At 47.5% G+C, this 27,924-nt stretch overlaps 1 protein-coding gene and 1 non-coding gene across 7 annotated transcripts in view; both read right to left on the bottom strand.

Annotated features, from left to right (window-relative positions):
• CUX2 (cut like homeobox 2) overlaps positions 1-27,924 on the bottom strand; it is a 324,656-nt gene that overhangs the window by 129,357 nt on the left and 167,375 nt on the right. The window lies entirely within an intron of this gene.
• Positions 21,083-21,186, bottom strand: LOC113913423. Its single transcript, XR_003517206.1, has one exon. It is a non-coding gene; the product is annotated as a small nucleolar RNA U13 (small nucleolar RNA).

Genomic DNA, 27,924 nt, shown 5'->3' with positions numbered 1-27,924 from the left:
CAACAGTCTTCTGTCTCCAGAGGGGCCCACCCTTATTCTGTGTCCTTTCAAAGATATCCATTCATATTCAAGCACATGAGTAAGCAACGTCTTTCTCTTCTTTTGTTTGACTCAGATACAAGCATGCTACACACCATGTCCCGCAACTTGCCATTTTCACGGAACTTATCTTGCCTGCTCCTTTCTTTTTTTAAAATTTTTTCTTGTTATGTTAATCACCATACATTACATCATTAGCTCTTGATGTAGTGTTCCATGATTCATTGTTTGTGCGTAACACCCAGTGCTCCACGCAGAACGTGCCCTCCTTAATACCCATCACCAGGCTAACCCATCCCCCCACCCCCCTCCCCTCTAGAACCCTCCGTTTGTTTTTCAGAGTCCATCATCTCTCATGGTTCGTCTCCCCCTCCGACTTACTCCCCTTCATTCTTCCGCTCCTGCTATCTTCTCTTTTTTCTTAACATATCTTGCATTATTTGTTTCAGAAGTGATTCAACAGTCTTGCACAATTCACAGCGCTCACCATAGCACATACCCTACCCAATGTCTGTCACCCAGCCACCCCATCCTTCCCACCCCCCACCACTCAGCAACACTCAGTTTGTTTCCTGAGATTAAGAATTCCTCATATCAGTGAGGTCATATGATACATGTCTTTCTCTGATTGACTTATTTCACTCAGCATAACACCCTCCAGTTCCATCCATGTCATTGCAAATGGCAAGATCTCATTCCTTTTGATGGCTGCAAAATATTCCATTGTGTATATATACCAATCTTCTTTATCCATTCATCAGTCGATGGACATCTTGGCTCTTTCCACAGTTTGGCCATTGTGGACATTGCTGCTATAAACATTGGGGTGCACGTACCCCTTCGGATCCCTACATTTGTATCTTTGTGGTAAATACCCAGTAGTGCAATTGCTGGATCGTAGGGTAGCTCTATTTTCAACTGTTTGAGGAACCTCCATACTGTTTTCCAGAATGGCTGCACCAGCTTGCATTCCCACCAACAGTGTAGGAGGGTTCCCCTTTCTCCACATCCCCTCCAGCATCTGTCGTTTCCTGACTTGTTAATTTTAGCCATTCTGACTGGTGTGAGGTGGTATCTCATGGAGGTTTTGATTTGGATTTCCCTGATTGCCTGCTCCTTTCATCAGCACATGAGGAGCATCTGTCTTCATTTTTACAGCCAGAGTACTCTTCCCTGTGGAGGTGCCTTATTTTATGTAGCCGGGCCCTCACTCATGGACACAGGTTATTTCTGGGCTCTGCCGTTACTACCACTGTCCTACGGCAACAATGTATTGAGACAGTCATCTTGGTTGCCCCTGTGTGGGTGTGTCAAAGGCTAAGTTTTCAGATAGATACGGATCAGGTCACAGGGCAGGCACATTTGTAAATGTGACCTCCAAAGGGACAGCATTGATTGTCGCTCCCACCAACCACATGAGGGATTGCCTCTCCCCACAGCTATGCTGAGACGACCGGCCACACTTTTATCAGAGGGTCAGGACAGCAGGGATGTGACAAGGAAAAAGAGGAGGGACATGTGCAATGGGAATGTTTGCAGAAGAGGGTGACAGTGGGTGACACGGAAGATGTCGAATATGCCAGGGACTTGCTCTGTGATTTCAGAGAAGTTACTTGACACCTTTATCCCTGGCCTGGAATTCTTCCTAAGCCAAATGAGCTTGTTAGTCACATATGTCCATGGTGGGTGCTGGGTGTTCCTGAATGCCCTAGACCAGCAGTCATTGTCACCAAACCGCATGTGCCAGGCACAGTGTCTGGGTTGACGTGGATCATCTGACTTCATCCTCATAGTCACCTTGACAGGGAGGTTGTATTAGCAGCCTTATTTGCATATTGGGAAAGTGAGGCCCAGAGAGGTTCAATTGCTTGCCCAAGGTCACACAGAGCTGAGAATGTGATGATCGTGGGCTTTGAACCAGCATCTACCTGACTTCAGGGTTCAAACTCTTAACCACTGTGTTATCCTGGTCAGAGGCTGTCTGGCTCCCAGCCAGGTGACCAGTGAGCTCTCCCTGCCCCGTGACACCCATTAGTGTTCCTTCCTATTGCTGGACCTCTCAACCCTGAGATTTCTTTGCATGGAAGCTTCCTGGAGACCTCACACCTGTCCCTCTAACTGAAGGGACTGGAGCTTGGGCATAGCTCTGTACCCACCAGGGGGAAGCAGAAAGCTGTTCCCAGCAGTCCAGGAAGCCCAAATACCAGGCCTGCCCATGGAGGTCACTGAAATTTCTATATTTCTGGTTTCTTCTTTTTCCCTTCGGAAAGATGGCCTGCCATCTTCCGTTATCCAGGAGCCCAACTGAGTCCCCCACTGGAGGAGGTGAATGCACCATTCATTCATTGGTTTGTTCATTCATTTATTCATTCAACAGATATTTACTGAGTATTCTCCACTGGGGTTGAGAGCCCAGACTCCAGAAACCAACCTGAACTTGACTTTCAGCCTCACTACTTCTTAGCTGTGTAATCTTGGGCAAGCCACTTAATGCCCATGAGCACGTTTCTGCATCTATCAACAAGTATAATTATTACCAACTTCCTAAGGGAACTGGGCAGCTTGTAGGAGGAAGGTACATCTGGAAGTCCCTGGCACAGGATGTGGGGCAGTTGGTGGTGAACAAAGGGCAGGTGTTATTCTGGTTATTACTGAACAAGACTGACCCCTTACCTGCCTTCGGGGAGCTTAGAGTCATCTTCACCAGCTCCCCTGGGCATTCTCAAAGGGGCATTTGAACACTGCCTCTGGGCAGGCTCAGGGCCTTGTCCCTTGCTCCCTCTTGCCATGCAGATCAATGCCAGCCTTCCAATTCCTGCAGGAACTCCTCGGCTGACCCTAGAGCCCAAACTGCCACCTCCTCCGTCTCCATCCTCTACTATGAACTTTCTAAAATTAGCCGGCACTTGCCAATTCCAGGCAGAGCTGGCTTCTGGGAACGGGGAGGCCTCAGCACTGTCACCTGAGCCTTTTCCCCCCATCCCATCATGTAATGAATCGTCAGTCTTGGCCACCCTATGACCGTCTCAAGTTTACAGCTGTTCCACCATCAAGGACACTGAGGCTAATGGCTCTGAGACGAGAGATCAACTGGAGAGTGCCAAGATGATGGATGCATGTGCCCAACACCAGGATGCTGGCCGCCGGGCCGCATGTAAAAGGGAATGCCTAATTTGTTCATACCCACAATTACCTGGAGCCTGCTCTTCAGGTATGATTGAGTGCGGAAGGGGTCCCAAGTGCGGTCTCTGTTTGGAGGAATTAACTATTTCAAGTGGCGCCAACCCTTGAGCTCGGTCGCTTGCATAACCTTCCTTCCCTCCCCACTCATCAATGGGGATGCATCCCTGCTTAGGTCCTGCCTGATGTGGATGCAAACAAGGAGAACTAAAAACACAGGCATTCTGGAGGGCTTTGGAGATTGCTTTTTATACCTCACCCTGTCCTGAAACATTTTTTTGCATCAAGCTTCACCCTGAACACTTTTAAACAGATGTAAGCCCCCCCAGTTAACTCCCCTCCCCCCGAGATTATGTGCACCCCACCAGAGATAATCCAATGAGCCGGCGGGCCATTGCACCCCCACTGAATTACAAGGATTTCTCCTGCCAACCAAATATTTCATCCAGCTGTAGATATCATGAGGAAACGGCAAACAAAGAGAGAGATTTAATAACTGGAAATAAGACTAAGGATACAGATAGTTTAATTTTTTTTTGTATTGCATCTAATTGCAATCAACAGTAGACATCTGACACAGTGACAGCCTCAGCAAAATTGCTGCTGAGAGAACAGAATCTTTGTCTAAAAATAATCAGACATTCTGTGCACCACTGTTTGTTATAACGGTAATCGATGCTGGAGGCTTTGAATTCCATCAATTTATAGATCTGCGCCAGCCTGCCTGGCGATGGGGCGCAGTGCACTGGGGCCCTCACCGGCGCGGGCAGTGCTGGGGCCCGGTGTGTGATTAAGATAAGCCCCGATTCCTTTCATACATTCCTTATCAGGGTCTAATTCTCCAGCAGGTAGAGATGTTCACAACAGTTAAAGATTAGTGCAGCTTCTCAGACGCCAAATTTGAGGGTATTGATCAATAAATCAAATCAGGCCAATCAATGGCCCAATCAGGAGAGTCTAGCCAGTGCATTATTACCGGCGCCTCCCAGCCAAGGCTTTTCATGGGTTTCATCAAAACAGCCTCACCTTGGCTTCCCGCCAGCTGCTGGCTTGCCTAATAGACTCCACAGCCGAGAGGGGCTCCTGCCCAGCGGAAGAGCAATAAATTTCTCATCAAACAGCCGATGGAGAAACAAGATGAACATCTGTTTTGCTGCAATGAAACTCCTGTGTTCTTCAGAATGCGCAAACCGCCTCTGACAGACCACCCCAAAGGCGGCTTCCCTGGCACGCGGCGGCCCCACGGAATATTCCGCCGGTTATTTCAATCAGGTAATTTAAGGAGACTTTTGCAGTCTTCTCTCTGCAGCTACCGGAGCTCTGCAAAGGCTGTTCCGGCACAGTCGATAATAAATGCCATCCTGGGACCCTGCAGTATGAAGGCAATTTTATGATGCCCATTATGTGGCAATGTAACTTCATTAAAAGCTGTTTATTCCCCCTAAGCATTTTAAGCACTTTGCCTCACCCATAAAGGAGGAGCCGGGAGGTTACTTTTACAGAAAGGGTTCTAGGCCGTATTTCTTTCCTCAATAACATGGAGGAGCCTCATCCACTGGCCTTCTCCTTTAAGGGGAAGAGGTGGCCCCAGGGTCTAGGAAATCTGGGTGAAGACTCGGTTTTCCCTGGGGCCCAGGCATGCAGGGGCTGAGCCGTTCAGGAGAGGAGACACAGGAGGCCTCAACCCTCAGACCTTTGTTCTGGGTCCTGCAAGAGAGGGATGAAGAAAGTTCTAGAATATGCCAGCCAAAGCAGCAATTTCCAAACTGGGAGTCCTCTGGACCATTCCTTTCGCTCTTCCATGTTGACACTAATCCAAAGAAATTATTACTTGGCCTGTTGTGATGGCCCAAATTCTCTTTGCAGAGATAGCTGGCAGCTGAAAGATCATTTCATAGCCCAAGATTTGAATGTCACATGTCAAGGCTTCTTTGGCAGAGGTCTGCAGACTCCGGGGATGAGAGAACCAATTCTCAAGGGTCTGCAAGATTGGTTTCTCTCCCTTTAAAAAGATCTGTTTTTGTCATGAGCCGGAGAAGCGATGTAATGGAAGACTACATTTTGGCCTCCGTGAAAGCAGAGGAAGGGATAGGAAGAGAGTGCGTGTTTCTGCAGTGGTGAGCAGCCTGTAGGTACCAGAAAGATCAAGGGCACAGTGGTTCTGTTCTGTGCCTTAGTTTCCCCATCTGCCAAGTGGGCTGATGATACCCACCTCTGGGGTCTGCTGTAGTGCCGAAAAGGCCCTGCCTCAGTGAATGATCATGAGGCTCCCTTAGGATCCCCCTCATTTGGATGAGCTCAGTGTCCAAGGGGAGGGAGGGTCATGGCCGGGGGGTGGCAGGATGTGGGGCTGGCCTTCTGTGTGGGAGGAAGTGGGGTGCATGAGAGGGTCTGGAAGGTGGAGCACACATGGTGGAGAGGAACAGCTATGGAGGCATGTCTAACGTGGTGGGATTCAGAATCAGGATAAAAACCACGGGCTCCATGACGATCAACCCCATGATATGTGAAACCACAAGAAACAATAACAACAACAACAACAATAATAGTAATAGTGGTAATAGCCAATGCCTTGAGTCCAAACTCTGTGCCAGCCACTGTTCTAACTCATTTATTCCAGTCGTGTAATTATTATCCTCATTTTGCGGATAAGGAAACTGAGGCTCGAAGAGATAAACTTAGTCTTCTCAGGTCACAACGCTAGTAAGCGGAATTAATCCTTAACATTTCTCAGGTACTTAGGCCAGAAACCATTCCCTGATCTGTGCACCTTATACGCATTCTCTTGATTTATCTTTGTAACACCCCTCCTGAGGAAGGGGGGTTATTACTGTTACCACCATTTTATAGGTGAGGAAACTGAGGCTCAGAGAGAGAAAGTGACTTAAGCAGGTCAGTAGGGGTGGAGCTAGGACTGGAACACATCATCCCACAGTCCTTGAAGCTTTTGGGGGGCTCTTTCCTGGCCTCCCAGGGGCCTTGTGAGGCAGGGAGGGGATGAGGGGAGTTCACAGGCCTGCATGAGACTCCCAGGTTCCACTACTATGAGGTAGCCAGAGAAGCGTCCTGCACAGGCTTTGCCTGGCCTCCCTCTCGGTCTCCCCTGGTCTTGGGCTGTCCACTGACCTCCTTGTGTCCTTCCCTGCCTCAGAGCCTGGGCTCTTCCCTGAGCCTGGTAAATGCCCACCATTTTCCAGTGAGCTCCAAGATGCCACTTCTTCAGGAATGTTCCCCTGGGGGGCTCGACAGCCCCTGCATTTTCCAATCAGAACCCTCAGCACAGGCATAAATAATTCAGCTTTGTTACAAGTGACAATATCGTAAATGTCTGTCTCTCCCACTGAACCTGATGCTGTTCACCTCTGTATACCCTGCCACATAGTAGGTGCTTAAGAAATATTTGTTGAATGATCAAAGTGGGGCTCCCTGCTCTTTCAGTGTCTCCCAAGGCAATGTGGTCCACATGTGGCAGAACCATAGGGCACCTCAACTCCCCGTGAAAAGAACCCAGGTACACATTGAGTTTCCAGTGGCCTTCCTTTCCAGATGTGTACTCTTCAAATTCAGACCTGGTTCTAAGCCATGTTCCCTGTTTTAAACATGGGGAGGGGGGTAGCTAAATCTGTGGTTTTGTGAAAAGAAAGACTGAGAGGGAGAGAGAAAGAGAGACAGAGAGACAGAGAAAGAAAAAGGAAGGAAGCAAGCAAGCAAGAAAGGAAGGGAGGAAGGGAGGGAGAGAAGAAGGAAAAGAAAAGAAAAGGTGAAGGAGAGGGGACAGGGTCCTGTGTCCACCCTGGAGCCCGGGAAGTTGTGAAACAATGATGACCCAGTCAGAGGGCTGGACTTGTCAAACCAAGAACAAATTATAATCCTGCCAGACCGTGGGGCTGTCTGCCAAAAATACAGATCTGTGAAGGGGTATCTCATACAGAGAGGCCACAGTATATTAGATTTATCATACACTCCAGCCAAGATGTGCTGCTGAGATTTCGGGGCAAGATTTATTACACTGGCTGGTTTTTAAAATGAAAGTGAAAAGAGGATATTCTGGCAAAACCGCGGGCTGTTAATGGGGTGAGAATCACATAAAATGGATCATCTTCAAATCTCCTAGTATGCACAGACAGACCTTTGCAAAAACCCTGGAGTTTTTGAAAAAAGATGCTCAATCCAGTGTTTTCACACTGACTTCCTGGTTGACCTTAAGTGAATTATTCTCATTCCTTGGATGTGTGTTTCTTATTTGCAAACAACAGTAATAATAACACAAAATAGAAGCTCTAATTTATTGGCTGATTACTATATTTTACATGGGTTAATTCTTTGAATTAAGCGTTGTTACGCTTTGAGATAGTGCTATTTTTATCCCCATTACACAGATGAGAAACTGAGGTTTAGAAGGGGTGTAGTCAATCAGTCAGTGGCAAAGCCAGAACGCTAACCCAGACCTGGAGCCAGCTACACTCAGAAACCATCACTGACCTCCGAAAAGTTAGCTCTGCCTGTTCAGATGAAAGCTATGGGATAAACTCAGACCTCATCATTCCTGTTCTCAAGACGGAGATTCCAACAAAGAAGGCCCAGACACCTTCCAGTCCTGGTGGTGTCTGCCTTTTGCAGAGACAAATGCAGGAAAACAAAAAATGGGTGATTTTGGTTTCTCCTGATCTTGGTTTTTCCTGATCTCTCTGAAACTTGGCAGGTTCAGCTCGTGCCAGGTAAAAGTGGGCTCTGCTCCCAGCAGGCACCAAAAATACTTCGGAGGCATAAGCCACAGGAATGCTGATGTGCCAGAGGGGAAAGAAATGTAGAAGTGAAAGCCTTCCAGGTGAAGCGTCATGTCTGGCTAAACAGGTCCAGGATGGGGAGAACCAGAAACTCTAGAACAATGGTTCTCAATGGGGGCGGGGTGGGGGATGATTTTGCCCTCTAGGCACATTTGGCAAAGTCTAGAGATACTTTTGAATGGTCACAATTGGGGGTACTGCTGGCATCTAGTGGGTAGAGGCCAGAGATGTTGCTAACCATCGGACAAGGAACAGAACAGCTCCCATAACAAAGAATTAATACGGTCCGAAATGTTAGTAGTGTGTGAGGTTGAGAAACCCAGATCTACAAAGACCTGGGAGGATATTTGCCCTGGAGTACAGAAGACTCAGAGAACGGGGGGGATCTTTACATATTTGATAAAAAGGAGAGAAGCTCATATCTGTGTGGGCAGAGGAAGTTACACATAAATAGGTTTTAGGTCACCATAAGGAAGGCAGCCTTGATAATGATTGAGGTTCTTGGTCCTCAAAGGTTTCCCAGCATTAAGTAGTCAACTCCTGGGCCCTGTAGAAGGGAAATCTAAGCCTGGAACAGGGAGCTGGATGAAATGACCTTTCTTTTTCCATCCAAACCTGACACCAGATAAAGTTCCCAGGAGAACAGCAATGAGGTTTGAGGTTCCTTCCAGAACCTTCCATGAGTCATCTCATTTAACCCTGGCAGAGGCCCAAAGAGGTAAATCACCGGTCTGAGCTTTGTGAGCTCAGTAAAAGGGGGAGTTAGGGTTCAAACCTGTGTCTGTCTGGTTTCAAACCTCATTAGGAAGATACTTCTCAAATGCAACAATTGTCCTTGCACTCTGACAGCAAAGCCTCTAACCCAGGGCCAAGCACCCACCCAACCTGTCACTGCCTTGATTTAGCATCAGTCAGAAAATCTGGACCCAACATTTGAGACCTAAGTTCAACAGTTCAGCCCTCTCCCATGTTAAGGACACAAAAACAAGTTCCCTAAATGGCCCAGCCCCCTGCTTATTTTTTTAAACAAAAACACTGCAACTGGCAGTGAAAAGACATTGTCCCAAGCGCACACTTTAATTGATGTCTCCGACCATTCAGGAACATGGATGAAAGAAAACTCGTTTTATTAATAGGCCCTCATGCTAATTAGCACAATTTATTGTCAGGGAGGCTGCCCCTGCCTTCTGCAAACGTTACAAGTGTAGACAAAAAAACTTTTGTCACGAACTCAACACGGTATTGCCGCGTGACCAAGACTACCAAGCCGGCCACAAAGAGAGGGGAAAAGCACGGGGCTTAAAGAGACTGCTCCGAGGCACTGGATTTCGCCCTATGCACTTATGACATAACTTGATCATTTCCCACTGATAAGAATGACCCGAATTGAAATGTCGGCCACTTCTGCATGAAAATATACATTTCTTGCCACTTGGAGGAAGTCTCCCTAATGACTGGGGAGTGTTGTGGCAAAGTGGAGAAAGGTGTCGGGGAGCGGGTGGGGGAGCTGGGGAAAAAGACCCTAAATGTTTAATATTCAATAAATGTGTCAATTTTACATACAGAGGCAAATGGGTCTTTATTGAGGAATTGGTAAATTTCCTCCGAGAAAAGTAAGTGCATTTCAGCCTTCAAGGAGTCCCAGCTGAATAGAAATGGAATGTGATTTGTGATAAAACTCAGCTGCTCTATAAAAGACGTTAAATAAATGTTGCTGTTTCACCAGGGATATACAAAATTGATTGCATTATAGACTGATTCTTAGATGCTGCATCCCTGTACGGCCCCCTCATCAGCTTCCGTGTGTGTGGGAAGCTGCTTTCAGAGACAATTTAGACTACGTTGCAACTCCTATTCCTCACGCTGCGGCAGGACCTTCTAGAAATGCAACATTTCCCCTGCATGCTTTGTTTTAGGTTGAACCATAGGAAACTGCTGATATTTGACCATTTTTTATTTTTAAAAAATGACAATTTCTTCTATATCTACTTAATATTTCTGGTGGGCTGGCCCTGTCATCTTGGGTAAGACCCTTGATACTACTAAGGGAAATGTGGTCACCATCTAAGGTTCTGGGTGGAGGCATCACAGCTCCTTTGGTCTGCTCACCAGAGAGCATTCTGGGCCTGGGTGAGAATCCTGCCTTTTTTTCAGTCCAGCTGGGTGAGCCTGGGAGCATCTCCTGCCCTTTCTGAACCTCAATTTGCCCCATTTACAAAATGGGTTCAATTCCACCTTTTCCTCAGGGTACCTAGAAAATCAAATGAGGTAACAGATATGATCCTAGCTGGTGAACTGTCAAACATTCACAACCTGCTAATTATTTTAAGATTTATTTATTTATTTGAGAGAGAGAGAGAGTGTGTGAGTATGACGGGGGGTGGGGGAGAGGGTGAGGAGATGGAGAATCTCAAGGACTGAGCGCGGAGTCTGACAAGACCCTGAGATCATAAGCCGAGCCAAAATTAAGAGTTGGATGCTTAACTGACTGAGCCACTCAGGTGCCCCCACAACCTGCTAATTATTATAAGGTATTTGTTGTATATCCAATCAATGGGCTGCAGGTGGGCTATATGAGGCAGATATGACACACACAGTCCTGCCCTCAAGGAACGGATAAGGTCAGTGTCAACATATGACTCCTTCAGGTAAGAAATTAGGGTTCAGGGATTGATGGGTGGGTCCAAACTGATCAGGAAGGCTTTCCCGAAAGGGGGTGCCTGGATTTGAACTCTCTCAGACATGTCCATGCTTTCCATGCTCACTGACACCAGAGGGTCTAGCCACCTCTAATTCCTGGCTGGATGCCTGCATAGCTTCCTTGTGAGGTTCCCTGGCTTAATGCCCACCACTCTTCCACCATCCCATTCCTGCCTTGGAAGCCAAAGAGAGTATTTCAAGATACAAACTGGATGCTGACACTTTTCCTGCTTAAAACCTCTCCAGGTTTCCCATCCAATTTCAGAGAAAATCCAAACCTTCCAGGTCAGTCTGCAAGTCCTCTAGGGGGCCAGGACCCCGTGCTCCCCACGCAGTGCATCTCCCCCAGTCCTCTTCACTTTGCTTCTACCATTCTGCCCCTTATTCTGTGACTGGAAACTGCCAAGCCAGCCACAGGGCCTTTGCATCCACAACTGCCACTACCCTGATGCCCTCTCTTTCCTGTCTTTTGCCCAGTTTGGTGGTTCCCAAAGTGTGGTCCTTAGACCAGCAGTGGCAGCGTTACCTGGGAACTTATTAGAAATGTAAATTCTTAGACCAACTCCAGACCTGATGAATCAGAAACTCTGGGATTGATGCCCACCAATCTTTTTAACCAGTCCTCCAGGTGATTCTGATGCCCACTCAAGTCCAAGCACCACTGGCCTAGCTCAGTCCTACCTCCTGTGTCAAGTTTCAGCTTAGACCTTACTTTTGCAAGAACTGCACCCCAGGATAAGGTCAGGTTTTTATGGTCATGGGCCTTTACTCCCTGCTCCTCATTTCTATGAAGCACTATTGCAATTGTGATGTAATAATCAATTGTTACACATCCATGTCTCTTCATAGCTAGACTAGGAACTCCTATGAGGGCAGGTACCAACGTGCCCCAGCACCTAATTGTGCCTGGCACAGAGAAGGTGCCCAGTAACTATGTGTTGGATGAGTAGATAAGTGAATGCACGAAGGAACAAATAAAGGAGTCCTGGAAGAATGAAGCCTAGGAATCCTACTGTCCATCCACCAATCCATAGAACACCCCCATCTCCATCTGATTTTCTAAATATCACCCCAGTCAAATCAGGAGCCAATTATAGCAGTGCCTGGAAGTGACCATCAAATTAGAAAGAAGAAAAAAAAGGCAAACCGGCAGAGAGGAGATTCCCATCCAGTGGATGAACAGCACAGTGGCTAAGCTGGAACCCTCCCTTCCCCCCTGAGAACTGCAAACCTCTGTCTCCTTCCCCAGCAGTGACTGGCTGTGCAGAAAGCTTCCAAATAAAAACCTGGAGACTGACAAAATTACAAGCAGGAAATCTGCCTGTCAGCTTGGAAGATCCCAGTCCCACAGTCGTCCGAACCTGCAGGCTGAGACGGAGTCCGTACTAAGCCCTGAGTTTACTGGAAGCTTCTTGATGCTCCATGGCAGTTTGTTCTGCTCTCTTGGAGCTAAAGCTAGAAGGGAAATCACTTCCCTTCCTATAACTCAGAGCAATTATATTCTCTTAACATGGACATCTGGCTTGCTGCTGCTCTCCTTACTTATGTTTTCCAAATGCTATCAGTTCTGGGAAGATCAATTATTACTCAAAAGTCGAGAAAAGCTCACCAGTTATTTGCATTGATTTGGTTGACAAGACACAGGTTCCTTATGAACTACGGATGTCTATGGAGGGGACAGGGAGGAGAAAAATGCAAGAATCTGGAACAGCTCGGGTTTCAGAGCCTTCACCAACTGCAGGGACCCGAGAAGGAAGAATGCTTTGCCCAGGATGGGGACACTGAACCATCCTCCCTGAGCCCCCCAAACAAAGCTGTTTCCATAAAGACAAATGGGTAGCCGGCGTCGGCCAGCGCTGCAAGCAGCCACGATGATATAATTGGCCTGTTACCGCATCATCTTTAATCAATAGGATCCGGAGTTTCCACAGCTCGTAGAGCCCGAATCTCCCTGGCAGCCAAGAACCAGCGGGTTGTTAAAAGGCCCGATAGTTCTGCCTCGCTAATGGGTGGCTTGTTCCCTCAACCCTGCTGATTTTTTAAATAAACCTAAATTCCAATAATTGTTTAATGTTTATTTTTATTTAGTTCTGGTTCAGATGCTCTGCGTCTCTCTGACAGAAATTGATATCTGGCTCATGGTGAGCTTTATTAAAACACACACATACACAAACACACATACACTCACGTAGATGCCACACACCCACTGGGAAGCGGCTTACTTATTTGGTTATTTATCTAGCTGCGGTGTAGACCCACATATCTAGAGAAGAAGACGGACAAGAGGGCAAATTTGCCAAGCTCCGCTTTCTCTCTGGCTCCTTCCCTGCTAATCTTTCACCAGGGAGCCCTGTTCTCCACTTGGGCAATCCACAGAGGCAATGTCTGGCCTCTACTGGTGGCCTGCGTTGCTGGGGACCATATCTGACTTCCCAGCGTCACTGTGGCCACATGCTGGAATGACTCACCAGAGAGGGCACCTTGCACCGTTCCTCTATGTGCTCAATATAAGTAAGACCCAAACCGCTTCCCCTTCCCCTGGCCACCTGTGTACAACAGGGACATGGGGATGGAGGCTTCCCTGCACCCCGAGGAAACCGGGAGGCAAAAGGTCTCAAACTGCTGGCCCTGGGCTGGAAAGAGCCCTCCCCACCCTTATACAAACCCCTCTTGTCTTTCCATCTGGCACGTCTCAGAAAAGCCTAGGCGGGTCTGAGTTTAAAGGCAAGGTTTTTCAGTGCTTTCTCCGTCCTTTTTTTGGTGCTTGTATTGCAAGCTTATGCCGTGCCTTTCATCATGCACTCGTTCACTGAATCACTGCAAACAGATGACCTGAAAATCAGGCTTATCAAACTGCAGGCTTTCCTTCCCCACACCCTGTATTCTGTCCACCAAACTGGGGGCTGTCCTGACTTTGCTATCTTCTTCACCCTCAAGTCGAACCAGCCATTGAGATCTGTGATGCCCACCATGGATGGCCCAACAAACAAAACATAATAGGAAATCGTGTCAAAGTGCCTCTTTCCATTGGGAAAAGGGAAGCTTAGAATTACCAAGAAGTTTCTGCAGTGAGTACAGAGGAATGTTGAAAAGAACCCAGGTCCAGTGATCAGAAGAGCTGGGTTTGCCACAGCTGCAGCCACTTACCAGCTGTGTGTCCTGGGCAAGTCACCCCACCCCTGTGATCCTGGTGGTGGCTGTCATGTGACTAATTAATAATCTCATCTTGGGAGCCCTGGGCCTGAAGCTCAGGTTCAATCCGTCACCACTGTGGGGGGGCTGTTATTGTTGGTACCCTAATTCTTGGAGGTTACCCCCCCAATATATCCCTTCCATTGAGGCACTCAAGTGTACCCGTCTGTACCTGGAGTTCAGTTCATCCACAGCAAGTCACCACAGACAATCTCTAGCAGGCCCTCTGTTTTCCTTGGAGGGCCCACGGGTCATTTTGTGACCTCCCCACCTCGCCCTCTGGACGATGCTGTCCTGCCACCGGCCATAGCAGCAGAACGACGTTTCTGTGCAGACCCACATTCTAATAATTGTCCCAATACATACGGCGTGTACTCAGGATCTATTATCAGCTAATGAGTAAATAATATTCTGTTCTAAATCCAAAAGCGCTATTAGATACCAGAGGGGGACTAATGGGTGTTTTAAGACCCCTTTAATCACATATTAACGTGCCGCGAAGCAGGCTGCGGAGCCCATATGCCAACCGCCCTGCGACTGAGGAGGCTTCTTCCCTTTAAGCAAAGAACAAAGCAGGGGCAGAGAGCAAGCCCTCATCCTCAGGTCTGGTCAAGCAGCCAGGCCAGCCCTGAGGCGGGAGGAACCCCTCAAACCTGCTTTGCTGTCTCCGAGTTAGAGGGATGTTGCCAAACCTGCGTCTCCTTTCTGGGGGTGTGATGGGCAAAGGGGATGGGGTCAGGCTGTCGTAACAAAGTACCATCAGCTGGGGGGCTTGAAACAACAGAAATGTATTCTCTCACAGTTCTGGAGGCTGGAAGTCTGAAATCAAAGTGTTGGCAGGGCTGTGCTCCCTCTGAAAGCTCTAAGAGAAGAGGCCTCCTTTCCTTCCGGGGTCTGGTGGCTGCTTGCTGTCCTTGGCTTTGCTTGGCCTGTGGCTGCATCCCTCCCATCCCCGCCCCCATCAACACAGGGTCTTCCTGTGTGTCCTCTCCTCACACACGGGTCATTGGATTCAGGGCCCCCTCTAATGCGCTATGATCTCATCTTAATTATACCTGCAGAGTCTTTCCCAATAAGGTCATATTCTCAGGTTCTGGGTGGATGAGAACTTTTGGGGGACACTATTCAACACAGTAAAGGGGGGAGGGGCTGGGTGTTGGAGGGGGGAGGAAGAGGCTCAAATATGGAACCTTAACTCTGAGTGACTGTAACACAGAGCTCCTGCCATTTTGCCCTCCCTGGTCCCTGCCCACCACCGAACATTCCAGGAAAGTTCAAGCACCCGACCCAAATTCCTCCCACCGATCCATCATGTCATATTAGCAACTTAGTTTCTTATTAGCCATTTCCCATCGAATCACATTAATATTTGTTTCCCCTAATACAATGCAGGAGTCTTCTCAGATTAGCAACTTTCTTATCACATTAGTGGAAACAACTACTAATACAATACAATCCGAATACGACACAGTCTGATGGAGAATTGCTAACACAATCCGACTCCCCTCTGCCTTGGTACAGGAATGTTGTCCTGTTGTTGAGCAATGTGAGGACATGCTGAGACAATCAGTCCCCAGTGAGCAGAGCCATACAGGCCACCCTGGACAGATGGGATGAGATTTGGGTGTAGAAGGAGGTTTCCCTTGGAAGGAACCAATTTAGGGGTCTTTCCTGTTTCCAAACACCCCCCTGCACCCATAAGGAACATTCTGGCTCTTCTCCTATACATCCAAGCAACCTTGGAATCTGCAGGGAAAAAGAGACAGATGGAGAGAGGGGTCCATTATACCTTCTACAACCTAGTTCTCTGCAGCACTAACTTTATTGGTGTGACAAGGCAAGGCCGGCATTGCCAAGGTTAATTCGTCAAGGATGTGTGGACACAGCAGAGCTAGAGTGAAATGAGGATCCAGCAAACCGGGCTGTTCATGCTGACAAGGCTGCTGGGGGCAGGGGTGATGACACAGAACTGGTGACAGGTTCTCACAAAGTGGTTTAAGGAAAACCCCACTCAAGCCTGCTCAAGCTCTGGACTGGCTTGGGTTCATATCTATCACTGCCATGTCCGAGCTGGATGATATTGAACATGTAATTTAATATCTTGGTGCCTCAGTTTCCCCCTCTGTAAAATGGGGAGAAAACAGGGCCTAACTATCAAGTTGTTACAAGTCAAGGAGATAGGAATAGAAAATACTTAGAAGCTTACATATCACTTGGCATGTGATAAATCAGCCTTAAGACACAGAAATGGTGATTACTGTAAATCCCAAAGTAAGTCAAGCTCAACCACATGTTCTGAGTGAGCTCTGGGCTAGTAGTCACTGTGGGAAAACAAAAAGTTGAGTCTGTCCTGTGGAGACATGATGCAGAACCAGGAGGCAGGGGTCATAGCTAAGTCCTCAAGCCAAACCAAGGAGCCTGAACTTCATCTTCAGGGAAATTGGGAGCTGTGGAAGTAAAAGGCCCCAAGTTTTAGTAGAGTTGAGGGAATGCAGGCCTGTGGGGACAGAAGACGTTGCTTCTCTTGCTGCCAAACCACCTGTCATCTTACTGGCTCCTTAAGTCCTGGCAGAGAGAGAGGCTGAGGGATGGCAAGGGACGGAGATAGACAGAGGCAGGGAGAATAAGAATAGCAAAGAAGCTGAGTGTGGGCTTCTCTGTGGCAGTGCTCGCTTTCTTGCTCTCTCTGCCAGCCTGTCTGAGAGACTGGCAGAGCCCCCAGCCCACTTTAAACTACCCTAGGCAAGGTTGCCGAATAATTCTCACTGCCTCCAAACGGCGCTCCACGTGGTAGCCAAGAGCCTACTGCCAAGAGGCAAGTGGCCAAGATTCCCTTCCAACAGAGACATCCCCTTGCCAATCAGAACCCGGCCTGCACACATCTAGTAAAATCAGACTGTTTGCAGTCAGCCAAGCAGATGACATGGTCAGGACTTCTCGACCCTGCCCACTGCCTGTCCCCATTCCCAAAGTCTCCCAACAAGGAAGAAGGTCCACACCCCAAGGTCCCAAGCACCTGCCCCCTCCACGTTTAACCTCCAGGATCCATCTGCTGAAATCACAGCCTCTGGAGTCAAAATGCACAGGTTCAAAGCCCAGCCCCTCCAACTGAGCAGCTGTGCAACCTGGGACAAGTCACCTAACCTCTCTGAGCCCCATCTGTGTCCACATAATGGGATTCATAAGTTTCTGCCTCATAGAGTTGTTAGAGGGATTAAATGAGATCATATATGAAAAGTGCTTTTCCAACACCTGGCATTTAGTCCATGCTCAATGAATGTTCATTTGGGGTATCTATAATCTGGAACTGAGCTAACTAACAATATCAGCTAACCAGAATGGGGCTAGGGACCAGATGATTTGCAGAAAAAGCCTCCAAGCAGTTAAAATAAATGGCAGAGCCAACACATGGAATGTCCAATCATGAAAACCACTTTATATTAGTAATATTATGGTCCTATAATTAATATTATAGTAATATAGTACTCAGTAACCACTACTTCTAAGCTTTGGGCATGGCGATTTAAATACATTTTGTCATTTAACCAGTGGCGTGCTGGTAAATGCTTAACAACCAGTTCTCTGGAAGAAAAGGAGGAGTTCTGATGTGTATCATGTCTGTGGTGTAAACTCTCCCCACTATGGTCAACTTCTAGCTCCCACCGTGCTGTCACTACACCTGGGGATGGGAAGGGAGGCTAACAGCGGGTTCTTGTCAGCCAGCTCTGGTCACCACTGCATTAACCAGCCCCATATCCCTATGAGGTCAGTGCTATGATAGCCCCATTTTCTAGACAAGGATATCAAGGCTCAGGGACACATCCTTGCCTGATTATATGGGGAGTAAGCTGCAGCAGCACTAGGATTCAAATACAGGTCTATGGATTTCAAAGCTCCCGCTCTCCGCACTTGGCCCAGCCCCCAGCCCTCGTTAGCAAAACAATACTGATTTTTTTTGGTAAAGAAAGGTGATAGTGAGTGTGTGTCTTCCCTCCCAAACTCATGCCCACCTCTGTTCAATCTGGAGGCCACTTTCCTGGTGAGGTCTCTCTGGTTTGGTTCTGCAGACCCTCCTGCTGTCCAACCTGCCATGCCACAAGCCCCCTCCCTAGCCATGACCTCCCCACCCCAGACAGCCAGACACCTTTATAAGATTTTTAAAAAGTCATCTATATTTCATCAGGATTTTAGTTGATAAAAGAGGATGGGGGAAAAGAAATCATATCATATATGATATCGCAAGCTAAATACCACTGATTTGCTGTTAATGCTTGCACAGAGTTAGCAAGCCTATGGAGAAGGGACTGAGTGAGGGAAGGACAAGGAAACACAAAGTATTGCTTTATTCTCATTTTACTTTTATTAAGTAAAGCTGGGCACCTTTCTCGTGGTGTCAGTTTTCTCAAACCATTGTGTGGCAATGTCAGATTCCACTTACTGGACCAGTGGTGTGTCTGGGCACGTGTGACCACCCACTGTGCCAAAGGGTGGAGGCCAGCATGTTTCCTAATGAACAGCTGATAGGCCCACATCCCCCACATCTTCACCTCCACAAACAGTCCCTCAAGACACAGGGGCCATGTCTGCAGCATCTGCCTGTCCTCTCCACTTCCCAGGATATTAATGCACACAAGAATCACCCAGGATCTTGTGGAAGCATAGATTCTGACTCCAGAGGTCCAGTGTGGGGCTGAGTCCCTGCATTTCTAAACAGGCATTCGGGTGATGCCAATGTCACCAGTCCATGGTGGACCACACTTCAAGTAGCTAAGGTCTAAATCCCAAGCACTCAAATCCCTAAATTGCTTGTGGGCCCCCAACATTCCTCTGTGTCTCAAGGTTTTCTAAATCCCCGAAGCAATTATAGCTTGACTCCTAATCACAAACACCTCAGAGTTTGCCCCAATCCATGTGGGTCTCTCACAGTCACTCTCTGTGACTGCCTTGTCTTGTACCAACTCCTATTCAACAAATACCGAGCCCCCAATCAATACCAGGCCGGCGCCAGTGCTGGGAATATGCAAAGACCGAATCCCTACCAGATAGTCTCCTTCATTTGTCAGGAAAATGCCTAAAGTCTGTGAGCTCTGTTTCCAGGTAGTAATAACAGCAGACACTTAGGTAGTACTTTTAGCATGTACAAGGGACTGTTCCAAGAACTTTATAAATATTAACCCTTCTAACCCACCTTGGGCAGTAGGTCCAGTAATTAACTTCATTTTATAGAAAAGGACCAAGGTTCATGGAAATGAAGTCATCTACCTGAAAATGAAACTATTTAAACCCCCCCTCCCACAGGAAAAGAAAGTTATATATTTGGGACTAAAGGATGCTCTTGCATAGTATCATGAACTTGACCATGGCAGGCAAGTGGGTAAGTTGTTATACCTGACTGGGGCAGAGAGGCTTGAACAGGGAGAAGGCTTATATAATTCAGGACTCTTGTTTGTAAGCAGCAGAATCCCAACTCAAAGTATCTTAAGCATCAAAGGGAAACTGCTGCTCACATATCTGAACAATGCAGGAGTAGCTTCAGGCATGGCTAGATCCAACAGCTCAAACAAGACTGGCAGGTTTTGATTTCTCTCTCTTGGCTGTGCTTCCCTCTGTCCTCTGTTTCTCTCACCATGGCTGGCTTCCCCAGTAATTTGGGGAACATAGCTGCTGGCAGCTCCAGGGTCACATTCTCCCAGAGGAAAAAGGACTTTTCTCCCTGTCATGTTCGTTTATAAGTCACAGGGAAGTTTTGTTGGAATGCACCCACATCCAGGCATGTACATACTGTCCACTGTTGCTTTCCTGTTACAATGGCAGAGATGAGTAGTTGGAACAAAAACCATGTGGCCCATAAAGCATAAATGTTTACTATCTGCCCATTTCCAGGAAAACCTAGTTTAGACTGCAACAGTAACAACAATAACACTTAGCTAACATAAACTGAGTACACAGCATATACCAGATACAGTTAGTTCTAGGCACTAGATTGTCTCTTAAAACAATGCATTGAGGTGGGAGAACTAAAACCTGAGGGGGTTAAGAGGAGTCAAGCTCAAGGTCAGGCAGCCAGCAAGCAGGAGAACTGGGTTTTGAATTCAGCAGCATGACCCCAAATCCCATACTCTTAACAGCTCTGCTAATCAAACAAGGATCTTCTGGAAGCTTGAGTAGGTAGGTTTTTCTAAATCAGGGTGTGATTTTTCAACTACTGGTTCAAGAAACACACATACGTGAACTTGTATTTTCTAAAGTATAAATGCTAAAGCAAATGGTGAATCCCACACAGAGCTCCCACTGCTCGTGAGCTGTTTAGCGTTGCCCCATCGATGCTCTGATGGACAGAACTGTCCCATTGAACCATTGGGGTCTCCCAGCGGGCAGAGTGGCCCAAAACCCCATGAGCTGGCTGAGACTTTATGTCCCAGAAGTAGGGGCTTTAATGCCACCTGAGTCCAACATGAGCACCGGCCCTTGCCCACTGAGGGCCCCAGGCAGGAACTCCAGAGATAATAAACCCACCTCTCTTGAGATGGGGTCTCACCAGCTCCCACCACAGAATTCTGAGGAGCCCACGAACCTCTGATGTTTCTCATTAATTTGTAAAACTCTGCCTAGGAAGTTGCTGGGGCAGCCCCAAGGATCAAGTCCTGCCCTCAGTGGGTCCCTGGGACACTTTGGGCTTGGGGGGGGGGGGATAGAGACCCTTACTGCCAGTAGAGGGAAGCAGGAGCTGGTGGTCAGAAGCATGTCCCATGTTCAAAAGAAAGTTCATGGCTTCTTAGTCTTGGGTTCAAATTCTGATGTTGCCACGTAGCAGCTCTGTGATTGTGAGCTAGGCGTTTCCTCTCTCCAAGCCTCAGTTTCCCCCTCCGTACAATGGGTGCGATGGTAACCACCCCCCCCAACTGAAGGGTACCTGTGGCTTTAAAAGATAACTTATAGTAAGCGTTTGGCACAGCACATGAAAGCTAAGAGAACGGGTTTGCAGCCAGACTGGCTTAGCTTCCAATCCTGTCTATACTACACTGCTGTGCAACCACTACTTTGCTGAACCTCAGTTTCCTGATCTGTAATGGGAATCAGTGTAGAACTTGCCTCTTGGGGTTGTTGTGAGGATTAACTCAGCTTATGGGTGGTTAGGACTGACACAGTAAAATGCTCAGCAGCTTTAGCTTTTTTTTTTAGACCATCAGATGGGTAATTGCTGAGGTTGTTAACAAGGTTTGAGGTAGGCACATGTCACACAACAGCGTGAACACCCAATCATCACACTTATGAACTACAAAAGGATCAGCTTTAGCTTTTCAAGATTACCTTCAACCAAGGCACGTAAGATGATCTTATGATCATCTTAGTAATGCAGTGTACCTTTACTTTCTGAGCTAAGGGTAACATGAACTGGCCTCTGGGAAGACTGTCCCAGTCCCTGGGGAACTGATCCAGCGTTCCAGGGCCCTGATGCTGGGGGAGCCAGCCCTGCAAACACCCCAGCTCCACACAGCTCCCTGCTACTGAGGTTTGGGGCCAGGTCCCCAGGGCAGACATCCTTCTAATGGGTTTCCTGCATCAGTGCCCCCGGGGCTGTGTAGAGATAACTGATGGGGTGCTCTGCATGGGGCCTCAGAGCCAGGGAAAGGTGGGTCTGCCCAGTCCCTGGACATGGCCAGGTCCTCTAAGGGCCTGGCCCAGGTTTCTCACCTCCAGCCCACAGGACTCTGAGTTCCAATGGCATACCTACCCCCTGCAGACCTGACATCCCTCGGGGAGGCCATCTCAGATCTCCCATGGCCAAGAGGGAATCCTGGGCTCCTGCCTGCTCCCCACTCTTTCTTCCAGTGTCTTCCCCATCTCGGGAAAAAGTGGCATATCCATATTCCAGATGTTCAGGCCAGGAGCCTGGGAGGCATTTCCATTCACTCCATTCTGCCACATTAAATCATCCACCAGTGAGCACCATTAGCTCCACTTTTCATGCAGCCCAAACCGTTTGCCACCCCCATCCAGCCTCCTCCTGGCCACCTGCTTGCCACCATAATACTGTTTCAGAGGGATCCCCAATAACACTGTCAGATGGCATTACTTCTCTTTGTACCCCTCTGTCAGCTCTGTGGGCACTAAGTCAAAACCCCAGACCCCCTGTGTGGCTAAGGAGGCCTGTACAGCCGGGTGTAGCCTTGCTCTCCCCCTGCACCTCCAACCCCCAACAGCTCTGGTCACACAAGCTCTCAGTCCTGCAGCAGCCCTCCCTGATGTAAGCCACACACACATGCACATGCGCACACACACACAAACCCAGACCCGCATATTCACAGAGGTAAGAAGTACACACCCAGACGCAGAGATAAAAACACATGCACCCAGACACACATGCTTCTTCCCATGGCAGACTCCTTGGATTTCATGATCCATTTCATAACCCCCTTGCCCTGCTGCTCTATCATGGCACACTGTTGATTTGCTTTGCAGGATCACAATTTGTGATTCTTTTATCCTGTTTGTTTACGTGCTTCTTATCGGTCCCCCCAGCCCCCTTCTAGACTATTCATGCCATGAGAGACCATTTTTTTTTTTGTTCATTGCTATATTCTCAGTACCCAGCATACAGTAGGCACTTTATAAGTGTTGAGGGAAAGAAGGAATAATCCCCTAATCTCTTTTCTATTTTAGTAAGGGGGCTGCACTTGCATGCTTGTCTATGGGTTAAAGTGTCCTGGAAAAAAACAAATAAATGTGGAGCAGCCAAAAGGGGGTTAGAAGTTCAGGAGACTTACCATTCACTCTATGCTTATCTTTAATGTCTCAGTTTAAAAAGATTACATGCATACCACTTATAGAAAAATGTATCTTTGAAAATTAATCTTTTATGGCGCCTGGGTGGCTCAGTTGGTTAAGCGACTGCCTTCGGCTCAGGTCATGATCCTGGAGTCCCGGGATCGAGTCCCGCATCGGGCTCTCTGCTCAGCGGGGAGTCTGCTTCTCCCTCTGACCCTCTTCCCTCTCGTGCTATCTCTCATTCTCTCTCTCTCAAATAAATCAATAAAATCTTTAAAAAAAAAGAAAATTAATCTTTTAAAATAGGATATACTCCAGTGGTTCTCCAAGCTGGCCCAGCATCCCGGCTGGAAAGGCCAGGCTGGGTTCCCAGGTGGGTGCTGTCAACATCTTTCTAGGTAGGAGTGAGGGGTCCAAACAGCAGCTGGGTTTGAGAGCCGGGGGTCTATATGGCTCTCCCCAGCCTGAGGGGAAGGGGCTGGGGTGGAGGCCTCACGTGGGTCCCATTTCCTGTGCCCTCTATCTTCCTGGCCAGCCTGTGTGCCAATGTTCCTTCATTAAGTTTGTCTGAGGCTGGATGTTCCTGAAGCCACACAGCCAGCTGTAGGAATCAAGGGCACAAGGACAGGGATTGCAGTTTGATAGTTTTTCCTCGACTCTTCACAGGAATGGATGCTGAAGAGACTGGCCTATAATCACAGTCTGTCCTCATACCATTTCTTTTAAATAGAAAGTTATACATTACACACAGAGCCCTGATCAATATCATTATCTCAAAAATTTCCCTTATCCTGAAGGATTTAAAAATATTTTGCAGTGAGATTCACGGATCCCCAGACCCCAGTCTTGCTACATCCTCATGTGGGTGCTCCAGGCTTTTAAAATGGCTCTTCCCTCCCAAAGTCCAGTTCTCTGCCCGATGCCAAGCTGAATTTTCATCCTGCCCAATCACACGACGACTGGCTTTCTCCAAGTGTCTGATCTTCTTAGAGAAGATGGAGGTTTATAGAAGAAGAAGAGGGGGAGAAGGGTGCAGGGGAGGAGGGACAGGAGGGGGGAGAGGAGGGAGAGGAGGGAGAGGAGGGAGAGGAGGGAGAGGGAGAGGAGGGAGAGGAGGGAAAGGAGGGAGAGGAGGGGGAGGAGGGGGAGGAGGGAGAGGAGGGGGAGGGAGAGGGAGAGGAGGAGGAGGAGGAGGGAGGAGGAGGAGGAAGAAGAAGAAACAACAACCCAGAGGGGCTTCCAGTTGGTCATCTGCTATTAATCTCCCTGCCCCCACCAATACTGCTGAGTCCTTCTTATTTATAGGGTAGAAAGAAGAGGGGATTGCCTCTGACCCTCTGTTTTCACCTGAGATAATTAAAAACTGTTTTCCTATTAACCTGTTCCACTGATGTCTGTCTGCCTAGCCTCTTTTCTTGAACTTCCTTGATTGTGTCTCTATGGAATCATGTTGGTCCTTTGCACATCTCTACAGGGATTTGGTCTAATATCTGTCTTCTGAAGGTCCCATTTGCTTACTGATCCCTGGACAATCTCAGGTTGAGACAGCGTGGCAGTCCCCCAGTGTCTGCATGGACAGCCAGTGAATATTCCCCTTCAAATGCACCTCCTGGAATATCTGTTAGTTGTTAGCTGTTACTAAAGCCATGAATTACTATTCCTGAGTGACCCTTTCATCCTCTCCAGCTCCCTTCACCAGCTAAAAATGACTTATAGGGTAGAAATGGCAAATATATAGCATTCAAGTGGCCACTGCTACCTTGCATGCCAATGGCAGACATTACTGATGGACCGCCCACTTTTACCCCACCTTACCTTTCATCTAACCACTGATGAATCTGGTCAGCTGGATCTCTACAGTAGAGCTCAAATCAAATCAATTGTTGCCCATCCTCCTTCCTCCACCATTCTTTGCTCAGACACCTAGAAACACCTTGAACCTGACCTAGCTTCTCCGTTTGTTCCCTTTCGCAGAGTGACTTTAAAAAAATAAGCTTTGATTTTTTAAACATAAACCAGATACTGGCACTTCCCTACTGAAAATCCTCCAATGGCTTCCCATTGTAATTAGAATAGGATGCCAACTCTCTCCTATGCTCAAGCCCTGCATGACCTGGCCTTATTGGTATCTACTGTCAGCTTCTCCCAACTGGAATGTGAATTCCTAGAATTATTAATCCTATCGTACAGATGTACACTAGCTGTCCAGTGTAAGGCAGTGGTCCTAGTGCCTTCAACAGTGCCTGGGCACATCAAATGTTTATAGACTGAATAGACTCTCTTTCGCTGATCCAGAATGTGGTCTAAGAATTCTTCTCAATGTGACATCCTAGGAAGCTACTGCTGAATTGTCAAAGTTGGCATGCCAGATGCAACCTACATTCAGAGCTTATCTGGGCAAGTCTACCCACCTCCAGTTATTTGGGAATGAGGCAATGTATAAATAAATAAATAATTTTAGCCCTCCTGACCAGCTTACTTGCTTTCATTATATGTACAGAAAAATTTAATCCTTTATTCTTTGTAGTGGAAAATGGTTTGGTGAGGCTAAGCTTTGGCTCCAACAGGGCTGTTGATGGGATCCCTTAGCTTGGGTGTCTGATGACAGGCACCTTGCTGAGCCTGTGAGGAACTTCATCTGTGTTGGGACCAATGCATCAATGAGGCTGCATTGCAGAGAAAGATGCTCAGGAAAGTCAGGCCATGTGCTGCTACCTCCTTAGGATATCACCCTTTACAACGGGTTGAGTCACCATGATGGCTGGAAACAGGTTCTTAGAAAATCTAAACTTCTGGAAGGCCCAGGAGTCCCAGAACTAGAGGAACCACTGGGAGGCAGAGGAAAAATAATCCAAAAGGGGGAGCCATGATTGGGGTGAACTCTGGTTTCCCTGTCCAGGGACATCCTGGAGCAAAAGGTGAACATTTCTGGTGTTTCTACCAGGTTTCTTGGGGAACAGGGATGCTGGCAGGAGGAAAAGTGGATGGAGGGAGAGAAGAGTAATTAGTGCTATTAATTACATCTCAACCACAGCCTGCATTTCTGCCCCGGGATTAAAGAAACATTCACTTGGAACGACTATTAAGGTCTTAAATTCAATGCTTCACAAATCAGGGCGGTGGAATGAAAATTCTTTCTCTGTAGGGACCAGGAGGCAGAGAGCAGAGAATTTTCTATTCAGGTTACTGCAGCCCAGCTGGAAAAGCCCAGGCTTGTAAGCCAGGGTGGAAGATGGTTTGCTGGTTATTGTTGTTGGCGGGGCTTTTTTTTTTTTTTCTAAAGCTGCTTCAGGCGGGGATGTGTTCCAAATGTATAATCTAATATGCTATAAAAGTCACTAATGTGATTATACTTTTATATCATATTAAAGAAAATGAATACTAATTCAATACCAAACGCTAATTCGGTAGAACCCCAAATTGCTGAGAGGCTGCAAAACATTTACTGGGCTGAACTTCCCACGGCTGATGCCTGAGAGTCATGGAGTTTTTAGGACTTGCCACATTCAGTTTGTAAGTTGGGCAGTCAGAGATTCCGGGGTCTGCTGGGGTCTGCCATCTCCCCTGTGGCGGACAGATGTCAGAGTGGTTCCCCTGGGGAATATATATTCTGCCCCCTTATGGGGCACTTTTCAATGCTCCGAAGAATTTTTCAAATCATAAGGAATGCAAATCCATTTGAATTTTTAAATTAAGCATGTTGTTCGACAGGACAGTATTGGCAGATGGGAAACAGGCTGCCTCTAAATCCGAGTCAAGGTTGAGAACAGCTTCTCAGAAGGAAGACTGCCAAGAACTGTGTCCTAGGAACTTATATTAATGGCCAACATTCACTGAGCATTTACTGTGAGACAGGCACTGTCAAATGCTTTCCTTCCATTCATTCATTCAATGCTCAAGAGGACCCTATGAAATTGTAACCTTTTTTATGTCTACTCGACAGATGAAGAAAATGGAGATTCAGAGGGATGAAGTGACTGTTCTAAGGTCTAAGAGCTGGGATGCCAGGCTAGGCTATCTGGCTCCAGAGCTGCATTCTTGGTCACTCAACTTAATTGCTTCCAGGAGTCAGGCTCACTGAAGTGACAATTACACTTTACCCGTATTATCTCATGTTATTCTCAAGGCAACTCTTAGGTTGATTTATTATTAATCCTATTGTACAGATGAGCAAACTGAGGTTCAGAAAAGTGACCTAACTTGCTCAGTGTCACAAACTACAAAGGAAGCTTCAGAGCCAGGACTCAAACTCAAGGCTGGCTAGCTCCAAAGCCCGGGCTCATGACCACTTTACCACAAACCACCCAAGTTCCCAAAACCAAGGCCACAATCTTCAGAAGATCCCCGTATCGTTCCCTGCCCAAAGTGCTGTTCAACAGCCCCTCTCACACCAGCCTCTCTATATCCTGGAAACTTTTCTCCTCCCGCTTCTCACTGGGGAGTCCAGGGAAGGGCAGTTTGGGTCAGCTTCTGGGACAATTCTCATTCCCTGAAATCTCTCTTATGGGATGCCAGACTCCTTGTTCCTCCCACACCTCCATCTCATGGGTACGCTGTCCCATTTTATTATCAAACATCACCTACATTTCCCATCCTGGCCAGCCACATCCAGAAACGCAGGGCCAGAATTACGACGTGTCGGCTCACCTTCATAAATAATATTTTGCAATTTTCTTGTCCGGGGGCATGGATAAATTATTCTTCTGCATCAAGGTTACGATGATCAAAAAGGTGGCCCGGCTGGCCTTCCTCGAGAGTGGGGATAAAAAGGAGGCTCTGATTACATCGAGGCGCCAGGCTGAGGGGGGAGCCCCAGGCCCTGGGCTTCTGCTTTGTGGCTGCACAACAATCAGATATCTAAAAATGCATGAACTCTGATTTTAAGGTCCTGCTGGAGAAGGAATTGACGTGACAAGCAAGTCTGACTTTCACATCATTCATAGGGGTTGACAGAAACAGCCTTCTGACTAGAGCACAGTTAGCACTGTTTCCTTGTTCCCTTCACTGAGAGCACCCTGCCACAGTCACACACACACACACACACACACACACAAGCGCTCTCTCTACACAGGGTGTTATGGACTGAATTGTGTCTTCCAAAATTCCTATGTTGGAGTCCTAACCTTCATTACCTCAGAATGTGACCTTATTTGGATATTTGGAGATAGGGTCTTTACAGATGTGACCAAGTTAAAATGAGGTTCCTAGTCCAATATGACTGGTATCCTTATAAAAAGGGGAAATCTGGACATAGACA

This window comes from Zalophus californianus, chromosome 14 (genome assembly GCF_009762305.2).
Source record: "Zalophus californianus isolate mZalCal1 chromosome 14, mZalCal1.pri.v2, whole genome shotgun sequence".
In the NCBI taxonomy this organism is placed as follows: Eukaryota; Metazoa; Chordata; class Mammalia; order Carnivora; family Otariidae; genus Zalophus; species Zalophus californianus.
Note: the sequence above shows the minus strand (reverse complement) of the source record. Positions and strands in the feature narration are given on the sequence as shown.